Here is a 22,513-nt window from a genome sequence, read left to right on the forward strand (position 1 = left end):
ACAAACTGGAGATACCATCCCAATTTCCAGTGTTTATTCGCAGTGACACCTGTGGTGGGTTGACCTTGACTAGATGCCAGGTGCCCACCAAAGCTGCTCTATCACTCCCCCTCCTCAACCGGACAGGGAAGAAAGAATATAATGAATGACTTTCTGGTTGAGATAAGGACAGTTTAATAAAGCAAAAGCAAAGGTCACATGCAAAAGCAAAGGAAGATAGAGGATTTTATTCTCTACTTCCCATCAGCAGGCAATGTCCGGCCACTTCCCAGGAAGCAGGGCTTCAGTACTTGTAGTGGTTTCTCTGGAAGACAAATATAAATAACAAATGCCCCCTGCTTCCTCCTCCTTTCTCTCAGCTCCTATTGCTGAGCAGATGTCATATAGTATAGAATATCCCTTTTGTCAGTTTGGATCAGCTGTTCTGGCTGTGTCCCCTCCCAAGATCTTGCCCACCCCCATCCTACCGAGGGGTGTGTGTGTGTGCGCACAGGGGGCGATGTTGGAGAGGCAGTCTTGATGCTGTGCCAGCACTGCTCAGCAGTGGGACCAGACAGGCTGGCTTCAGGGATGAGGAATGAAGATGCTTGGAGCCAGAAAGTGTGGTGCTGCAAGACAGGAAGCAATTGGTTGACTGAAATCAAGACTGAAAGGATGTGCTTGAGGGGACACACTGGGCATGGAGGGCTGTTTCCCTCTTACCTAATTCTGTTTTACCTTGTATCTAAAATTGGTGCTGTTACCACTTTTTGGGTTTGGCATGTTTGTTAGCTCGTTTATTTGCTTTGTTGTTGATTCCATCATGCTTTTCCACTGACCAGATATGCAAGTTTGCATCTTGCCTGTATCTAACATTTATTCCTCAGTGATGAAGAAAATAAGCCTTTTGGAAACCTCCCCATGCAAGGCAGTGAGGAAGAGTCTTCCAACAAGAGACAATTACTTTCAGATGCAGCTGGTGGGTTGCAGGCTTTTAAATATGAAAACATGGGTGAAATGTAAAGAGGCAGACAAATAATTCTAAAGAAAAAGGAGATTCCTTCCTGTTCCCTCCTGTGGAAGACATTTTTGAAGATTCTCATGTGAACTCATAGAAGCAGCTCCTTCTTTAATTTTTTATTAATCAGGATTTTACATGAATCACATGTGATTCCAGGAACTTACTGTAAGATGGTTACCCTTAGCAACATATCACTTGCCTTGGATCACCAAATAATGACCCCAGTGTATGTAGCAGGTGTTCTCCATAATAGCTGCAGGGAAGCAGAGAGAATACTACAATAATAGTATGCATTTATCTAAATTGGAAACAGTTCATTTTCTTAAGGAGAAGACTTCTACTTTTTGCTTTACAACTTCGTGTTTCTACCCTGCAGTTCGGAAACTGTATTTCAAAGCAAACAGACTAGGAAGAAAAAAATCATTAGAAATCAGTTAGAAAAAAAGGCATGAATTACTATAAAACTCAGTGCTTTGTGGCTAAAATATATATCAGTGAACAGACTGGTTATGTGAAAAAGTTTTGGGGTTTTTTTATAGCTAAACATAAATACTTCTTATTTGTGATTCATAAAAACCCAGTATTTTCTTCAGGAGAAATTTGGGTTGTTTCAGACTGTCTTGCCAGTGGAAGGAGAGGAAAGCAAATACTTTTGAATTCTGAATATAGGATTTTGAAATCTCTTGATGCTAAATAATGAATCTGGCCTCTTTCACTGGCAGTCATACAGAACCCCACAAAAGAGATGTGGGAGTGGAGAATCTTGCTTCTGACTATCAGATTACCTGGAAGCCTTCACAAGGCTGAAGATAATAATGGGGAAAGAGCTGGAGGATGTATGTGAACTGCTTCATGGATATTGCAAGTCAGACTGACTACTGATTAATTCTTCTCCTTTTCTGACTCTTTCCTGCTTCAAAGCAAACACATGAAAGGTCACATGAGAAACTCCTTCCAGGCACACAGGCTAACAGGAGAGTCTTTTTTAGTTCTGTCCCATAGGAGCCACTCTTGTATGGAGGGAGCCTGAAGGCAAAGAAATTTCTTCCTACCCACTCTTCCCCAGGAAAACTTGCCTCTGGGGCAATTCTGAGACAAGGTTTGGGTGTCATTTTTGCCTTCAGTTAGAAAAAGTCCTTTGCAATTGAAACGAACAGCAGGAAAGCAAAGCATGGTCCCAGAGCTCTGAAGGTCTCAGATCTGTGATTCAGCTTTTAGATTTCTAGGCAGTGTTATTTAACTTACCATTTCTGATTTCAAAGCCTCCTTCCATAAAAAGGCTTCTGCACCATTAATCTGTTACTGGCCTTAAAAGCCTAATATGGAAACAGTTTGTCCTTTAATCTAATTAAAAACAGTCACAGAGACAACAGTGGTCTTGAGACCCTCCCCCTGTGTTCATATGTGTCTGCCCTCCAAGTTGGTCAGATCTGAGAAATGTTGCTCAATAAGACAAGGGGAACATCTAAAATGATTAGATGGGGCGGGGAGTTAAGACCTCTGCAGCCTAAATATTGGCTAAATAGTATTCCTCTGAATTTAAGCATTTAATCAAACACAGAATTAACTTCAAGTCCAGCTCTGTTAAACATCTTTCTGTACTGATTGTATTTTGTGGGCTCAGAGACAGCATATTTGCACTTTACAGGGTCAACCCATTGAAAGAAGCCTAGTTTGCAGTTCTTGGTAGCACCTGCTATTGCTATCTTTACTCAGGAAAAAAAGTTTACTTCTGTGAGAACTGAGTGTTCGGTGTCTCTATGGAGAAGACCTGTAATCTACTTTTAGCAAATTAAAATCTAATATGGTTTGTCTATATTTCATTTATGCCTCAGGACAAATTAATGTTAAAAAAAAAAAGCCTTTGAAATGAAAATGTTGAGCCCTCAGATTAACCTACTTGTGTTTTTATTTCAGGTTTCATTTGGGAATTGAATGCGGCTGTTAAATTACTGGTAGGTAAAACATCAATGACAATTTACTTCCATTTTTCTGCAAATAGATTTTCACTCAGAAAAGTACAGTGGGATTTAGAAAAAGAAATTATAAAACAACTGTAGCTGGTCTTTTCCTTAAAGTTTTTTTTTATGCTCCAAAACATTAAGTTTTGTTAATAAAGCAATTACAATGCTAGAAATTCATATTAAGAATAGTCAATAATTACTTCATTTAAATCCATGTAGACTGGGGACACGTCACGTTAAGCTTCCTGTGCAGAGTTTGCAGTTCAAATGTGGCAGTCTTCACTGTGCTGTAAGATGGCTAGAACTTGAAATGGAATTCATTTTCGTATGTGAATTGTAAGCAGCAAGGCCCAGCAGTAAGAGGGAAAGCAAGTATGTTTGTAAATTGACAAGTGTCTTGGTGTGAGGAGATCTTCCCATGCAGTTTTCAAAGGTTTTGTCAGCCTAAAGGAATAATAACAGAGGGCAAAAAGCCCGGCAGACTGCGTGGGGGATAATTAATTTCTTTCTGCAGAATACCCTCTCGTAATAAAGTTCTACCTTCTTCAGGATCGTTACTAGGCAGGCTGCGTAAGACACCATAGCCCACCAGGAGAGTTTCTAGTTTCTGCCTCTCAAAAGCTAGGACATCGATTTTCAGAAATGTGAGGAGGGAGGGCCTCAGCATATGTGACCACACATGAGAAGTAGCTAGCAGTAAAAAAACCTGGTATTCCCTCTACACTCATCATTGCATTTTCAGCGTTTAAAGAGAAATGTTACTTTCAGTAGTAGCAAATATTTATTCATTGAGTCAGTGCGTCATGAAATGAAAGGGGTTGTGAGGAGGTGTCCCACCTGTATTTTGTTATTTTTTCAACTGTTACAATAGCTAAGCAAACTATTTCTGTATGTGGTCTGACAGCAGAACTGCTGAATGCAGACTGTCTGGTGGTATTTAATGCCCTTATAATCAACTTTTGAAGTGGCTAAACAAAGCAGAATTCTAATAAGAAAAAAAAAATCAAAAAATACTTGCCACTTTTTGGTTTAGTTTATTATATTTATAGTTTACATACTTGAAAATTACTCATCTGTAAAGCAGAAAAGTACCTTTGTCATACCCCATCCTCATCGAAAAAAACCCCAAATACATTGTAGTTTATTTAAAATACACACATTGTTCTGCTCTCCATGCAAGGGTTCCCTGCAGGTTTTGGAGTAAAGGTTAGCTTTTCCTTTTTTAATATAACATTAAACCTAGCTCTTCTACAGCTTCTGAGCTCACTGTCATTTCTTTTCACCAATTAAAAGTGACTGCTTCACTGTGGAAGGAACAAATATGAAAACCCACTGACAGCTACAGTAGCAATTTCATTCATGGCATATAAACCCAGAGGGTGAGTGTCAGAAAGCCAGCAATCTGTTAAATGCTTTATCCGTGTTATGCAAAAAATATTTCTTATTAGTTATCCTTTTTCATGTTTTGGTTTAAAAGAGACCATTATTTTGTGAAGCCTAATTTGACTTACTACATAGAAATGTGTTAGTTGAACAGATACACACTTCTATCTTGTCTTGGATACTTACAAGGGTTGTTAGTCCATTCGCTTCAGGGCAAACACAGATCACCTCAGAGGTCAGAAAGCAATTGCCTTCCATGGTGAAGCAATACTCAGTAATAGTTGGTGTAATAAAAGGGATTAATTTTCCAGTACTTTGTATTGTGTGTGGACAGCCATGGTAGGTTTCCGCACTTTGTCTGTGTCAGTATTTCTTTCCTGAGTATAAGTAGCGACTTACATGTAAAGGCTTCAGTGCTAGCCACCACTAAAATTAAGGTACCAGACTAAACGAACTATTGCTCAAATTCAGTGCCATGTTCCTGCTTCCATAAGCAATAGCTGCAATTAAAAAAATCCTATGGGCCTGATCTTCCCTACACCTCTGCATATTACACAGACTTCTACTTGCTAATGGTGTTGCAAGATACTGTCAACACTTTTCACACTGTTATAAGTCAATTTGTATGGTAGAAGTTACGGAAAATGCAGGCATCATGTCTTTTGATAAGGACTCAACTCAGGAAGCAGCCTGCAAAACATGAGTGTCTATTCTGAATGGATCACTTTTGATGTTTCTAATGCCATTTACATCAGTGCAGAATGGGTATGGATATTGTAAAGTCTCTCTAAACATACAAGGTCTTGGTCCTTTATTTTTATCTGTACCAGTGAGTAATAAGATCATGTGTACAGACCCAATAAGATGTGTTTACTGTTTTGTCCCTTAATATATTACAGTTTCACTATTTTAGCATGAATGTACCCTTAGCAGTGTTTCATATAAAGGGTATTTTGCAATTTTACAACATTTTTTTCCGTAATGTTTATATATTTGACTGCTTATATGCATTATCCATTAAAGACAGATATACCTCGAGTTTTCTATTTCAGTCTAACTGAAGACTTTTACTAGCTCGATCTTGTTCAGTTCATTTCTAGTATAAAGAAAAGGTTTGTGTTGTGAACATTTGTCACCTATTTAATGAGATACAAAGTATTTTGATCTGACAATTATTTGAGCCAGTTCATATTATACATACAGGGAGAAAAAGTTATCCATAAGTGACTTGCCAGGCACAAATCTTAAATATATTGAAACACTTGGCTGCAGTTGCCATGTCAAACAGATTCCTTGGCTTTAGCAGCACAATGAGCTGTGACAATAAGGATGCCAAATAAATACCTGTCACAAAGGAAGTCAAGATGCCAGGATTTGGTTTTGCCTATATGCAACATATCAAAGTACACTAATTATATTTACATGCATAGTTCTTTCTCTTCAACACTGGTTTCCTATTCAAGAATTCTGACATAACAGCAGGCTCTTATTTGAACTGGTAGCATCGTGCACAAATATAGAGGTTTGAACTAGATACAGCTTCTCAGGGTACCCGTATCAGGAAAACAGTGAACAGGATAAAACAAAGGATTGATAATACAGATCTAATTTGCAGGGAAATATTCTATAATGGCTAGCTAAAGACTGTAATGTGATGTTTTTACTTAGACAATCCACTTAATGATGTTCTAGACAGAACTGGAAGATCAAATCTCTTTACTGGAGTGGTAAAATCCTCATTTACAGTGGAGGATAGTCCCTCACAGGAGGAACCTACTGTGGCAGTACATAAGGCTTTTTGCCCTACAAATTACTTGGTATAGGGACAGGGAAGTGTAGATCTGTTTTCCTGCTGTCTCTGCTGAGCTGGAGAAACATTCCCTTCTTTATAGTTTTACCATTAGTGGGGCAGAGGCGAGGGGGGTGTTTTTTTCTCTGTGTGGTAATTAACACAGAGAATGTTTGGATGGCCATAAATAAACTTGTAGAATTTTTGGATACTTATAAATTATGGTCACCTATTAACACTTGTGAAGGTGGCTCATAAAACAGTATGTCAAGCTCAATGTGTTGTAGTCAGAGCCCAGACCACGTAGTCTTGCCCTGCTTCTACTTCCATAGCTTGGAAAATTCCTTGCATATAACCTAATCCACTCTGCTTCTAGACACGGGCTGCTGTTTAGATCTCATTAACTAGCATGCAAGCAGAAAGGAAAGAAAGTGACCTTTCATGACCTAATTCTCCAGCTTCAGCTCAACAAGAACCGGTGAAGTGCCATGCAATTAATAAAGAGTGCAGAAAGAAGTAAAGGTCTCATTTTATGGTCGGAGAGATTAATTTCACAAAGAGGGACTCAGTGTAATTTTAGAAGCAGTTAATATGCATTCTGTAGCACAGGTACTTAATTGAGCCTTTCCCTATGTTCTACCAGTACATTAAGACAAGGATACATTTAATAATGTTTTCTTTTGCATTATGTTTCTGTGTGATTAGTCATCAAATCTGAAATGACATCTAGGCCTAATTGGATTTTCACAGCTCTTCAAGGCAGTCATACTTTGAATTGTCCGTGTTTGGGTTTTTTTCTTGTTTAAGAATAGATGAAATTAAGCATTTCTCCTTGATGGTTTGGCAGTAAGGCAAGTCTAAAGGGCAAAACAGCCATACTGCCTTTATGTTTACTGCCTAATAGCATGTTCAGCTGGTTTTGATCTATACCATTCTATATCTATCTATACCATTTTATATCGTATATCTATAATATACAGATATTTAATACTTTCTTGTTGCATATGATACACCTTAATGAGAATATGAAAATGTCTTTATCTCAGGGTTGTGTCTTCATATTATTGATCTCTCTGCTCCCACTCACAAGGAAAGACAGTAAAATGGAATGCTAATACTGTCTACAGGTGTACACTGTTTAGCTCTGCTTCCTTTTATGAACAAGAATATGTCAAAAGAGCTAAACATCCAAGCACATGTTGACAGGATTGGACCATGAAGCGTCAATGCCAAGAGAAGTATATATTTAATTTTCTCTTCTCATTGTAATGGAGTTTTAGGCAATGAGCATGCAGGAGGAAGCCCCGATGCCTTGGTTGCTGTCGTTACTGGTTGGAGATAAAGGCAAAGGAAGAAACAGAAACAGCAGAGTTGCACCTGTCAGCAATGAGAAGGCTATTATTTGAGATGGCCCCTTTTTATTCTGACCAGCATAATGGAACAGCAAGTCTTGTATCGGAAGCTATAGTTATTAGCGTAGGCACTTTCAATCCTAAATATTCTGTGGTCCAGCAGGAGTTGTTACCAGGAATATCATGCATATGCTTTTAAACTTGTGCCAGCAAAATTTCATTGCTCCAAATGTTCACAGAAGTAAATTCAAAAAAGGTGAAAGCATAGTTGGAGTAAAATCAATTACAAGTTCAAAACTATTTATTGGAAATGTATTGGACTACTTATTTGTCTCTGCTGACAGTACCTCAGGCTCATAATATTTATGAGGACCTATAATATAAGAAAGAATTCCTCCCAACACCAGCAGTTTCATCTGCAGTTTTGTAGTTACAAAATCTGTTCTAGCAAAGGAGAAAGGATTTGCAAATGCAGCCAGCCCTAACCCAGCACAGGCTCTATCTGCACATGTGGATCTCACTGAAAGCTCTGTGTAGTTCTAGTGTTCAGCTGCCACCAGCTACAAAGAATTGAGCCTCCCATCATGCAGCTTTGTAGCCCTGTAAAACATCTCCAGAGACAGCCTTTTACTTCACTAACCTAGTAAATACTTTTAAGACAGTCTTTATGTCTATATTTACCATTAATAAATAACAGGAAGTAAAAGAAAAAAATACAGCAGACTCTTTTGTCTCCACAGAATTTCAGCTAATTCTGGGGTATTTTTAATTAAACTCTGCATAAACTTTGTGCTTGGTTCAAAGGTTCCTCAGAACAACTTTCAGATATAGGTTGGTCAAAGCAGTAGTAAACTGGAGTCAGAGATCAGCAGAATATGTGAATGTTTTGTGTCAAAGAAAGAGGGGAGGGGGAATGAATATATTTTTGTGCCTGTATAATATATACATATGCGTGCACACACTTTTAGCATGATTTGGTCAGGGTTTAATAAAGTGCATTACTGAAATCCTTTATTGGTATCTGAACACAGACAGTTTTGGAGGTCAACCACAACTGGAACCAAAATATTAGTTAGTATTTGCAAGTCATCTTGTGGTACTGAGGTTTCTCTGAATGTGCCCACCTGGTAGGTACTCACATGCTTGGCATTAAACTATTGCCAGATTTGGAGAAGGGACTATGTCTTGCTCTGAAGGAGTGGAGGGAGGCACTGTGCTTTGGAAATGCTCGTTTGACAAATTCTGTTATTTCACTTCTTCTGCAGGAACTGAGGATGTTAGCAGGGTAGTTGCTGCTTCCTTCCTTTTCCCTCTAGTGCACAATAGTCTTGTACTGCTGTGCATTGTACCAAAATTTTTATTACTGTAGACTGATGGGAAGTAACGTGATTTATACTCTAAGAGGTGGAACATTTGTTTTCTGAATTTTTTTTTATTCATTTACTGCTTGAAATCTATGTTCTGTCTCTGTTTAAAGATACACTTGCAATTAGAGGAGTAAGATGAAGACTAATAATAGTAATTTTTTTCTTTTATGCTTTCCAGTATATATACATTTCACCAATTATCTATCATTCTAAACATACTTCCTATGTAACCAGGCCCTTTCTTATATCATTATGCCTTCAGTTTCAATCCTTTTCCACCTATACAGATCTACACACACACACCAACCAGCAGGCTGAGTTAACATGCGACAAAATCCCTGATATATTTTTTGATCCACACACTTTGTTTTCCCTCTGCTCCCAACCACAACATTGTTTGACATTTTATGTAGTCACAAACATAATTCTCATATCATTGCACTACAGTGAGAAAGGACAGTCTGTTATTAGTGGTTCTGATGCAGCGGATGAAGCATGTAAAAGTGTTTTGAAAAAAACTTTTTAAATTATTTCAAAAGGCACATGCAGCTGTTACCTGCTTCATGTGTTTTTTAAAAAGCAATGTGATAATTTCCCAAAAAATCTCCTCAAAATCATCTAAATTTGATTCATTCTGTTTTAGTCGCCGTATTATTTCTGCTAGGAATTGGAAACTCATCTGTCTGAAAAGCAAGAGTCTAAGCTTTTATTTTGAGATGTAATACGCCATAATATTTTGAACAGTGAACAAGACATGCCTGATTGGTTAAAAAATGTACATTTATGTAAAAATGTTCAGCAGGCTGAGTATTATGTGGGAAACACCAGCATTCTAAACTTTGGCGTAAAGCTAATGAGACATTTTAATATAGCAATGTATCATAGAATAATGTTTCATTAAAAGAGACATTTGGAAACATTAGACAAAGGACACTTATGCAAAATGAAATATTTTACAATGTAGTTTCAACTCAAGCATTAATCTCTCTGTACTTTATGGCAAAATGGTAATCACAGGTGAAGACAAAGCTGCCTACACCACAGTCCATAGCTGATTCCTCTCATGTTGTATATTGCACATTATGTCAAGAAAACAATTGAGAGGGATTTTCTAATGCAGTGCAGTTCAATGTGCCCCATTTTGAAGTATTTACTTGAATTCCATGAAGAGGTATGGTACTTCATTACTGAAGCATAGCATCTTTTCTCTTTATGCTATTAAAGAGTTCTCCTTTTACATTTTCTGTGCTCTGGAAGAAAATATTACTGTCACTTTCAGTGGCGTTTGCCTTTCATCTCACTGCTTTTCAACGGCTTTCAAGTCTCTAAGTGGTATCCAATTTATTTGTATTCTGATGCCACTTCTGTGAAGAATACCTTTCTGTCAGCAGAGTGCAAGCTTTAGGTGTTTTGTATTTGGAAGCTATGGTATAAACAAATTGACAATATCAAGTACAGCCTATCGTCTTGCAGGCAATTTCCACCCGTTTGCTGTAGAACATTATTCCTCCAATTCATTCAGCAGAACCATTTACTTTCATCCAAGCAGGGCTGGGGTTGACTCTCAGTCCCCAGAGCTTGATTTAAAATTTCTTGGATTTGTGTGGAGGCCATATGCTAAACATGAAAGCAAGTCTCTGTACACCAAAGATACTGGAGGCAATTATTCCCTTCACCATATTTCTTCATCTGTTTTCTTCCAATATTAAAGGTTTCTTCAGTGCTTAACGTGGTGGTTCTGCTATATCTTGCTGCTGAGTTTGTAACTGCCCTACTAGGGTCTAAATTTGCCTTCAAGTGAGCTAAAGATGCTAAATTTGTACTAGCATATAAGAGAGAAATTAATTTATTTTCATATTTGCTTTTCCTTTTTCTATTCTCAGCGTTCTACTGCCTTTATAATTTACTGTTTATTGATATAACAACAGTCAGCAGTAATTTGTCATTTTTAGCACTTTCACCTTTTTTGTTAGTGTCAACAGCTTTTTATGCACATGTTTTTGTATATTACAGAATAACATGTGTGTTTGCAGAATCAAAATATTCTGCATAGATTCATCAAAAATCTTAATTTGGGTCTTTTAAACACATAGGTATGGATATGTTTTAGAGATAACATGAGTTACAATTAAAGATAACAAGGCAGATGGGAGAAGCTCGTGGTCTTCTATGATCATGTATTTTCCTGTGGAGTGTTTTTCCAATATCTGAAGCTTTAACAGCTGCCATAATAGAGTACAATATTACTATTACAAGGAAGTTATATATTTTTAAACATTAAAAAAAAATATTAATATAGTATTTTTAAATGTTAGTCAAGTAGCCATCTTCAATCTAAGATCTAGTGCTATTTAGAATGCAAATCTGGAAACGTACAACCTTTCTATTTCATATTAATTCTTTACCAGACATAATGGAATCTGGACCATTTGGTCAAAGCTGTATACTCTACTTTAAAATATATATATTTCAGATTTAGAAGAATAACAAAATATATATATACATATAACTGTAAAATATGTTATGTATAATGTGTTTTATGTCAGATTTGTTTTAATAACTGCAGCATTATATTAGTAGGATGTGTCTAGGTCCCATACTTCTAATGTTTGCATGCATATTTACAGACCAGCTAAGTCACAATGTGAATCAGTTTTATATAACATTATTGTTTTACTAAATTATTCAGATTTTCTGACATTGAAGACCCTGATACAGTAGAAAAAAGCTTTGACTAATATCGCTTCTGATTGGTAACAAAGAACTTCTGTTTTGAAGGGTTATTCTTGTTTATGTATCCATAATAATTGCTACATTTCCTTTTAAAACCTTTTAAATTTTTTTTTTTACAAAAGCTGCTAGTCTTAAGTATATTTTGAAGAAAAAAAAAACAAAAAAAAAAACACAAAAACAACCCACCTATATTTTCTTCTCTGAAGATGTACTTTTACTTCATAACTGTTTAAACAGAGCTATTCAGTGGACCTCAGAGAAAACTAATTTTTTATCAGGGAAACCACAACTGGGACTTGAAGTATATAAGGGGAAGGGGAACCAACAGAAAAATTATGTAGTTGCCAGCATACCCAAGATACCTCTAGCCTACCTAACTCACTAATGAATAAAAAAAGATAGATGCTAGAACACGGCAATCTTCAGTGATGCTGTATTTATCCTGGAAAGGTTTGCTGAGACACTTGGGACTCCCAGTATCCCAGCCACCTTTTACTTCAGCTACTCCTATGTGTTCTGCAATTGGACCTCTGAAATATTCCAAGTCTGTATATGTCTTACTATATAAAGAAAACCCTAGTTTTCAGAAAAATAATATGTGGAAGTGACTGCTCTTGCAACATCCAGTGCCATGTTTTGACTGATACATCATGGTGCCAAGTGTCTGTGGAGATCAGGGATTGTTCATTCAGACTTTGTTCATTCTTTTGGTCTTCTCTAAAACTACTGAAGGAGAGAAAGCTTACGGAATGGATCCCTGAATTGCAGTACAATCTCAGTCAGGCCTGGAAAGCATAAAGTTATGAAGGCAGGCAGTAGACAAACTCTTGGCAAAGTTTACAACTTTCTCCAAGACACACTGAAACCAATTGAAATCTTTCAGTAGACACTGAGGATCTTTGCTTTGATACAAATAAAAGTAAACAAAGCTTAGCTCACTTTAGGAAGTTGTAAATGTTTGGTAAGGGGTGGGATGGTAGCAGGATAGTTGTATTAACACAACTTTGGCTTATGCTACTGATGTTTATGTGAGTACAAGAACAGAAGATGTTTCTGTTAGGAACTGACTCCTGACTACCTTTATGTCCAGTTGGCATGAGTGGAAATGCCAGCATTCTGGTCCAGAGCACTGGCCTTATATTTCTGAAAGGACAGAGCTCAAGGCTGGCTGCTCAGTTTTCAGTGAGCTAGAGGACTTCAGACATGTTAAGGTACATTTGAGAATTTGATAGAAAGTTAAGCTGTCCATATAGACATAGCCACAGCAATTTAAAATGAAGGCATTGTTCTTCCACAGTAATAAATTTAATGAAAAAATCTGATAATTCCTGACCTTCTCAGAAGGCTTCTGTAGAAATTGGAGTATATGTTCTAGTGCAGTTCAAAGAAACTGAAAGACTTACTACTTCTTCTTGACTTAGTTGGTAGATGAAATTAATAAGAAAGATGTGGAAGATACAAACTGAGGGGAATGTTAAAATGAAGGCCAAGATAACTTTTAAGTGAGCAAAAGAATAGGTGGATTAATATTAATATACCTGGACATTTTCATCAGCTTCATTTTAGTCCCATGCAAATGGAGTTTGAGAAGACTCAAATTCCTGTGATATTATCTGAACTTCTGTAGAGCTGTATATCCTGTTTCCACACTCTAGCAAGGCTTATCTGTTAACTTCCTCCTCCCAAAAAGACTTGAGCTGCACAAGAAGCTTGAAAATTGGGGAGGTCTAGAAATTGAGAAGTTCTGCATTCATTCAGCTCTCGCTTAGGTACTCTATTACTGGTACAGGATAGGAAATATAGAAAATACAGAACCTCATTCTACATTTTTCATTATGTGCTACTAGACAAACAGTTACCCAATATGAGAAGTAGGTCCAGTATGGCCACAGCTAAATAATTAATTTATTATGCCAATAATTTTGGTAGGCATCCAGACCTTACAGGAGTAGGTCCTGTACTTGTACTTCTGTCAATGAGTCAGGTGAGAAATCCAGAACTCTTAAATCCAGCCCAGACTCTGCAGGTGACCGTCAGAATTTTCCAAGATTTAAACTTTCATCTCTAGATAGACTGAATTTTTTCTTTACTCATTGCATAAATCTTACATGTTTTCAAACAAAAATTAGTACATGAACAAGCAAGACCCAAATCTGCATCACTTGGCACACAGTAAAAAATCAGAAATAGTTAAATTTTCCTTGAAAGGGGATTCATTTGATGTCTTTTTGTGCATTTTTACTGTGGGCAGTGTTTAATGTATTATAACCAAGTGCTGATTTACCTTGCTCAATTTTATCCTTTTTCCTCAGTAGGGTTCTCACGGATTTCAACAATAGTAGTTTCTCAGAACTTGGCCTTAAGTCTAGACACATACCTATTATTAGATCAGATTGCCTATGGTCTGTCTAGCTCTGAATGTACTCCCTCTCTTCTCTCTTAGCCTCATCACAACTAAGAGGGTTTGGGGGTTTTGTTTTGGTTTTGCATCCAGATCTGATCAGTATGTGCAATGGCTTTAAGCACTCAACCTTTAGGAAAATTTTAATTGGGAGATTTTTCTTCTTATCTCTAATTTGCACTCTAGAGTCTTATTAGGATGGCTTTGTTGATTCTGCTTGTAAACAACATTCTTGTATCTGAGCTGAACTGAGTCAGTTACATTTAACCTCCACCTCTGCAAATGCAGCACTGGGCTGCTATTGCCATAAATGAGACTGCCATTGAAAAAATGTGAGTTTGGTGGAAGCTAAAAGATGATTTTACCATGTTTAATGCAAAGGCCTTTTCAGATATAAATTGTTACCTTACTGGGAAAATATACCTTACGACACTCTCAAGAATCCTTATTATTTTTTCTCATAGACACACTTAGGAGTACCAGTCATTGGCCATAAAGGGATGCCATTGCAAGAAGCATTTTGCCTATTAATATTGCATCTTGCCTATTAATATTCCATCTTGCAGGTGTGAAACCAAGTTCTCTTTTAAAGCATAAAGCTTATTCTGTCCTCTGCATTGTCCAGCATCCAGACTTTGAATACGAAAAAGGGATTTGAAGCTAGGGGGGATAACTGCCTTTACCCCACCCCACTTCTACAAATAGGAACCCTCCAGTCCCACAAACTTCCTTGTTCCTTTGACAGGAAGCATTTGTCCTTAAATGGGAAAAGAAAGGCCTGATCTGTTTTCCATTAGTCAGATGAGGAAAGAGGAAACATCCATGCTAGAGCCTACGCTAGCAGGTGTGAGGCATCCAGCAGAGCACAGAAGCGTGAGCTTTGTCTCAGGTGCCTGGCTAGTTGCATTGACTCAGTGGTGTTACTTCACAACTGAGGTTAACTGGTTTTACAGGATGTGACCTTGTGGAACTGCGCTTGAGTTCCATCTCGACAGATTAAGGTGTTCATACAGACATCATCACATTTGCCTTGCGTTAGTGGAAAATTATGCTGTTGTACAGACAGGTTATTAGGACAAGTGAACTAAAGCAGCAAGTCAGCTATTCCAACTCTGTCAGCATTGAACTGAGTGAAAACAAGAGTTTATTCCTTTCTTGACCTAAGAATATTCTCCTCTATTCAAATACAAGATGAGAGGGCTCGTTCAAGCTAAAGGATCTGTCAGAAAAAAGATCCTCTGTCCTCCATCCTGTATCGTCTGGCAAGCTACAGTGACCTGTATGTCTGCAGTGCCTGAAATAAAATTCAGGTAGCATGCTGACAGTTTTGTAAAGGCTGAGGAAAAGAGCTTTGTTTTCCTTATTCATTTCTGTGAAGTTCTGTTATATGACCCAACAGCAAATGCAATAATTTGCATTGCTTTTGTAGAAGAACTCTCAGTTGCAATGGGTAGAAGTGAGCCTGCATAAGAAATGTAGCCATTGGTATGCAGAGCATGCTGCTGTGTAAGTACCTTATTATAGCATCACAGTTGCTTAAAAATGGAAGTAAGTGTGATGCTGAATAGGATGCATATCTCACTGATATGCAGCAAAAGATAAGCTTTCCCTTGCCTAGATGAGAACTTAAGAAAAAACACACACTGAGAAGGAATAACCTCTTGTAACATATAAAGAGTTCAAAATTACAAGCTCATAATTACTCTCTGCATCTGAGATGTTTACGTGTATACACTGTTGTCACATTTCTCCCACAAAGACAATGTTTTCTTGTTTTCTCTAATGTTGGGGTAGAATATAGCCAGATGCATGTATTACAAACTGCACCTGATCTGCTAAAATTCATATACCACCTCAGTAGTGTACTGTGATTCCTGTTGTAGGATTGTGCCTGTAACCTCTTTTATGGAGTTTCTTATGCTGCCCTGTGCAAAACATCACATCTTAAAATAGTATTGAATACATCACCCTTTAGCTTGTGTCGTGTCTCTTTCTCATGACAAGCAATTTATTTTGAGGTTGAGGTGAGTTGCATTGGATCCTGGCGACATGTTGTGGTATTATCACTTATTACTCAGTTTAGATTCAGGCAACCATCTGCAAAGATGGATAAAATAAGAATAAGTAAAATAAAGTGGCAGTTAAGCTCTGACTCACAACTGAAATTATTTTTTTGTTTGATTACTTTTTCTGGAGAGTCATTGTAATGTAGAAATGCTTTTAGCTTTTGACTAAAGCAAAACAATAAATTCTTCTTTCTTTCTGGACACAAAAAAATTATAAATATCAAAATAGTGGGATTTGGATTATTCTCAGAACTCTTACAATCTGTCACCAAAATCAAAAAACAACAATCCCAAAACACCTTCTATTATAGGTGAAGAAATCTGTCTACTCTGGCAGATAAAGTGTAAATAACAGCACAGAGTAAGTGCCAAGATGCATAAATAGCTGAAACATGAATGCTGTAGAACCTTGTCAAGCGAGAATGCGAGTTGGTGCTGTAATACCTTTTTGCTCTTACAGCATCTTCTAAGATTTTCAGTGAATTTTACAAATACTATTGAAGAAAGAAATCATGATCCTTTGGGAGAGCATATGAATTTTGTTACACCTTTGATTCTAAACATATAAATGGTCTCTTTGCTCCCTAGGGATGACCAGCAGATGCTCAGCCTCTCCCGGATCTGACATAGTAACATTACTAACTTTGCTAACACTTCTCTTTCTCATCTGAACTTCTATCAGTAGCTAACAGACCACTACTTCACACTTTCTAAGACACGGAAGTGTTTCAGTCACCCTCACTTTTTGCCATCCCAAGCCCATCTCCATGTGCCCCCCAATATTATATACTATAAGCCTACAAGAAAAACAGATTTCTGGGACAGGAGTCAGTAAAGCTTCTGTAAGTTTGAAATGTATGTTTCTTGAGCCCATACGGAATTACAGGGTCTCTTCTGACCTCTTACAGATCTTTGATAATGAGCTGCTTTGCAGGTGATGTCACCAGGTAGCGTTTATAGTCGGACAATATCTATCCGACTATCTAAAAGGAAGACTATTTCAGCAGCTCTGAAAACTTGCAGCATTTTGCTAAGCAGAGTTAACCTTAGGAAGCACAGTGTCCATATGCTTACTACTAAGAGTTCGATAAAACTCTGATCCTGCAAATGTGTCATCTGAGAAAAAAAAAAAAAAAAAAGTGGCCATGTGATTTCTACCTAAAGTGATCAGTTTCATCATTTAGTGCTAGGAGCTTTTTCTGTAGTTCTGTATTCTTACACACACGCTTACATTTCAAGCTTTCATCTCCAGCTGACTTCAGTCTCCTGCTGGCAATTGTTCAGTTAGCTTACCAGAGCTGTACACTAATGATAAATGCAGTAAGTAGTATAGAAAAGCAAAAGCTTAATGATCTTACATATCCCATAAATCTTTTTATTTTTGTGTAGTTGCTTTTTCTTAATAATTTTGAAATTCAAATCCTTTACATGACTGTGAAAGCAGTAAACTTAATAAATTAATTTCAGTAGATACATGAAATATGGTTATCCAGTTTTTAAAACTGGGAATCAGTAGTCCTCTTCAGGTTGCAGATCTTCCACCAATTATTAATTCATGTAAGAAAGAACAAATGTTTAAGAAAAGTCTTACTATTTTTCATCTGATTTATTTCTAAAGTGTGTAAAAACCTTCCCATCAATGTAATTACCTCCCATTAATGTTGCCGTGTACCCGTTTCTTTCATACTTGCAAATACTAATAAATAAATAATAAATCTTTTTATTATTTATTTATTATATAATATTAATATAATATTTATATAATATATATATTTATCTAATAAATAAATGGAAAAAGAAATAGATGGCAGGAATGTGAACAGCCAAAAAAAAAAAAAAAAAAAAAGGCAAATCCCATTCACAAATAGTTCAGACTTTTAGTTTGAGACACTTGCCATGAAGTTACAAATGGCTGGTTTTACATGTTTCTTGTATACTGCAAAGACTCATAGTTTGTTTACAAAAACAGAAGAAAAATGTGATGAGTAAAATCAAAAAAAAAAAATGAACATGTATGTAGCAATAGAACATGTGTGTATCATTATGTATAGATCATAGCTAATTCTAGCTTGGTGAGAAAGAGAAGGCGGCAAGCAAATTCAACTTGGAGGCAAGAAATAAACATTCGCCTCATGAATCCTGTAAGAATTGCTCTGATAGAACTGGAGTGAATTTTGCCTACTGCATGTTGGGAATATCAGTTCAATTCAAAATAAATAATGTACAAGTTTCACCAATCACCTAATCTTTCCTTTTCACCTCTGCAGCCTGGGAGCTATTTTAGGGGAGTGCTGAGATTTCATATTCTCAGTGGGGTTCTTTTGGTTTTAGTTTCTACTTAACCATGAACATACAGGTTTTTTTATTCATAGACCATGGGTGAACAAACAGCTACTATCTAATTTGACAGCTTCTGGTATCTATGCACTGTTTTCCTATTTAACATTTTGACATATCAATTGCAGGGTGGGAAGGTAATAACATGACAAAGAGCAGCAGTATCTTCTTTGTTCTAGTACTGGAGAGTACGTTTATTTCACAGTATTTGTATTGTCTTCAATTTCTACACATTTTTAATTTAAAAAGAAAGAAGGAATGTTTTCTTTCAACTGTTTTGAGAAGCAAATTTTCTTTTGCCACAGTGATTAATTGATATTCCAATAAAAGTAAGTGAGCCACTGAAATACTGTAAATCACCTGCCTCTCCTCTTTGCACTAGCAATGTTCTCCTAGGGGTGTTATCATTCATTATTGGTTTTGTTTTGCTGTTGTATCACTGTGCTATTTTCTGCAAGTCATTTTAATCATATTGGGTTTATCAGTTTCTAAGGTAGACTCATGACTTCTTAGAACTTCTAAAAGCAAATCTCTGAGAAGGAGAAAAGGCACATTTGGTTTTTCACCATCAACAGCTATATTATATTTCTGACATTCAGAACTCTCTGTAATCAAGGTAGTCCTAAGAATAGAGTTCTGGCCTACCAAGAGTTTGATCTCAGATTAACTAAAAGTGATCATTGGCACATGTGTTGCCCATGTACTATCAGGTACTTGAATGTGATAGCCTCAGATTTCTTTCACTTGGAGGTTTGACGCATAGCTTGGGCTTCTGGTTCTGCTACAAAATGTTACAAATGTTCCTCTCAGACTCATTCATTTACAAAGAAAGAAGAGATAAATTAATCACCATTGTCAGTTTCTGTATAATATTATACAGAGAGGACTTCAATAACTGAATTCTCTTAGCAACTACAGCATGTATTTGGAAGAAGATCTCACATTTTGGTGTTGAGATTTCCAGTGGCAGACATACATCACCATCTAGGACAATTCTCCATCATTCAAAGAGCTGTTCCAGCCAGTCTTATTACTTTAGAGCTGTCCTTTGCAAACTGATTTTAAATTATTTGTAGTTTGGACATTTTTCTTACTGTTAATTAGAAATGGATCTGTTGTTAAAATGGCAAATTTTAGTACAATTTTAAAACACGCTCTATTACTTTTATCGAATAGGAAACATTTCAATTTTGTCCTGTGACACAGATATGTACATTTCTTCATTTTCATTATTTCTATTATTTGCTTTTAGTTGTAGATAAGAGTTATTGCTAGAACTGTTTTGTTCCTGGTATATGTAAAAATCATGTCTTATACTCACTGATTCTGCTAGCTGTGGACTTCATTCCATGTCTTTTTGCTTTCTTTACTGCTTTTCTAAAATTTCTAGCTCTGATTTAGAATGATTACCATCAGCTCTCATTCATATGTGATTTGATTCCAGTAGGAGAGCACTGATTGAAAGTAGTTTTACTCTTTTCCTTTTAAATTCTATTTTCTTGTGCTTAAAGGTCAATAAATTCCCCATGTTTTTGACTGCTATACTGCTTGTGTATACACTGTCTTAATTCTCTCATTACTTCAAGTATATTTATGACAGTGGATATCAACACCTGCTAGACTCCAGTGAGAATCTTTATAATCTTCACAATTTCACAGGCTCATTTTGTCTCCAGCTGGAGACCTCTCCTTACTGATGAACCTTTGTTATATGTAATATCCAGTATAGTGCTGGAATGAAAAATTGTCATCTGTTTTTTGTGATTTCTCTGTTGCTGTTTTTCTGAGTTGCTTCTTCATTATAAGGAGGAGGGTTAAGTCATTCAGAAGCTAGGGTAACCACCTAATATTTAATTTTCCTTTCATTCAGTTTCCCAGTAATTACAAATAGTCCTGAAGAAATGTATCTCAGCATCTACATCCTGGATATATGACTGGTGACATCTTTCCTTCTAAGAAACAGATTGCTTGCAGTGTCTTGCATCTGCTCAAAAAGTCCAGTGCAATTTCTTCATTTTTTAAGTTGGTTTTGTCTTTCTTTTTGCTTTTTAATACAATACGTAAAATAACTTATAAGTCCGTATTTTTTTTATCTGCTCCAGTGTTTATTTTGGCCAGCAAAGCCCTCAAAGACATTTCTCATTATTTTATGTGATCTCTGTAAACTTTGTATATGGTTTCCTGAGACAAAACTCTAAAGAAACTTGTTTGGTAGAATTTTAGAAACTGAATAAGTACATTCTTCTCTTAATTACAAAATGGGTAATTGTTTTGCTGATTAACGATACCAATTAAACTCAGACACCAGAGTGAAAAGAATAGGTATATTTTACTGGTGATAACCTAATAATATAACAGAGTAGTACAGAAAACGTGCAGTAAGAAAAAGCAGAATAGTGCACTTAAAGCAACAAACAGGAAAAAACAGGGTAATGCATCCAATCATTACTACCTGAGAGAGAGACTAGTGATTAAGAAAGATCCATCGCCACTTGCATATGTTCCCATCACCCAGCCCCGCAGTGGCTGGGCAGCCCCAGTTACAGCGAGGGTTTGCAGAGCCTGTCCCGGCAGGTGGGAAATCCTACGCGGTGCGTCCACCCATAGGTGAGGCTGCCAAAGTCGCTGCAAACGGGCCCAGCCTTATATACCAGGGATCGACAGGCCAGAATAGCTGGCACCTTTGTTTTGAGTGGAAAATTTCTGGTTTCATCCTCCTGTTGGATTCCACCCAAAGCCTGGCCAGGGCTCGGAGGGGAAACCAAAGGAGTTTCTAACAAGGCCAGATACTTGGGCTCTCAGCCTTGAACAAGGCCAAACAAGGGAAGTTGGAGACATTCTCTCCTCACTACTGACTATATTTTGTCTAAGCTGCACCTTTCACTAGTGAGTTTACATACTTTGTTAATGACTACACACTAAGTTAGCAGCTTCAGCTTAGGGCCTGTTGTTCAGGCTGCAGTACTTCAATGCTTTAGCACTTTTTACATCAGCATAAGTGGGTTGTTATAACTTGGTACAATACCTACTAGCACAATGGTTTTCAGTTATAAAATATACAGGATTCATCTATAGGTCAACCCTGGCTTGAGCCTGTTCTCCAAGCCTTAGCAACTCAGTAATGTAGGGAGTATATTAAGACAAGGGATTTTCTAAATGTTAAAACTAAAAAAATAATACTTCTGGAAATTTCCTAATTATCTTTTCCATAGTTTGAGCAGAAAAATATAATAACTAGAACTCCATTTATGCACTGAGATTCAACAGTCACCTCCCTTTGATCTGTTCCGTTGTATTCTGTAGGATCTGAGTAAGATTCCAGATAGTATCACTTACCACGCCTTTGATTTCAGTTCTGATAGATCTGGAATCTTGAGCACTCTCTGAAATCTATATTTGTCAGACAATTGTTGGTACATTTGTCTTCAGACTAGAACATCAGCAGTTGCAAGTTTCAAGGAGTCTGAAGTAAAATGGAATCGAATTTCTTCAGGGACAATGTTAAGACACAAAAGATGGCCCTGTACCCCAGAGTTCTGAAAACAAATTCTCAGAAAATAAGAAACTTTTTCCCTGAAATTATAAGGAGTTGGGTTACCTAGAGGCAAAGGATTAGACTTCACATGTTTGATAATGCAACAACGTTCCATTGTTAAATACAGGACAGAGTTAAAGTAAGAGCATATACAATAACTGTGCTAAAGTATTTCTTGAGGAATACTTTGAAATACAGTAATATTCAGATTGTTAGCAACCCAGCTGTGTACATTTGTTGCAATTTCTAGGTGAGATGAATGTATACCTGGGATTGAACATGCAGAATTGAAACATCCTATAGGCAACTGTACGGTTGGTTCTCAGAAATGTTCTTTTTTTAATCTCTCTATATATGTACGTGTTTATTACAAGTAGTCATGACCTGCATGAAGAATTAAAAACACATTTTCAGTGTTTTATTCCTTACAATAAAAGCCTAGTCCTATAAACGTTTCCTCCTAAGGAACAGTTCTTAATACAAGTACTGCCTTTTTAATTAGTCGTACATTAAGGGTTTAAGACTGGGCTCAAGTTTATTTCTCAGTTGTATTTCAGGAAGTTACCGTGTTTGTAATTACAAGACA

This window comes from Athene noctua, chromosome 7 (genome assembly GCF_965140245.1).
Source record: "Athene noctua chromosome 7, bAthNoc1.hap1.1, whole genome shotgun sequence".
In the NCBI taxonomy this organism is placed as follows: domain Eukaryota; kingdom Metazoa; phylum Chordata; class Aves; order Strigiformes; family Strigidae; genus Athene; species Athene noctua.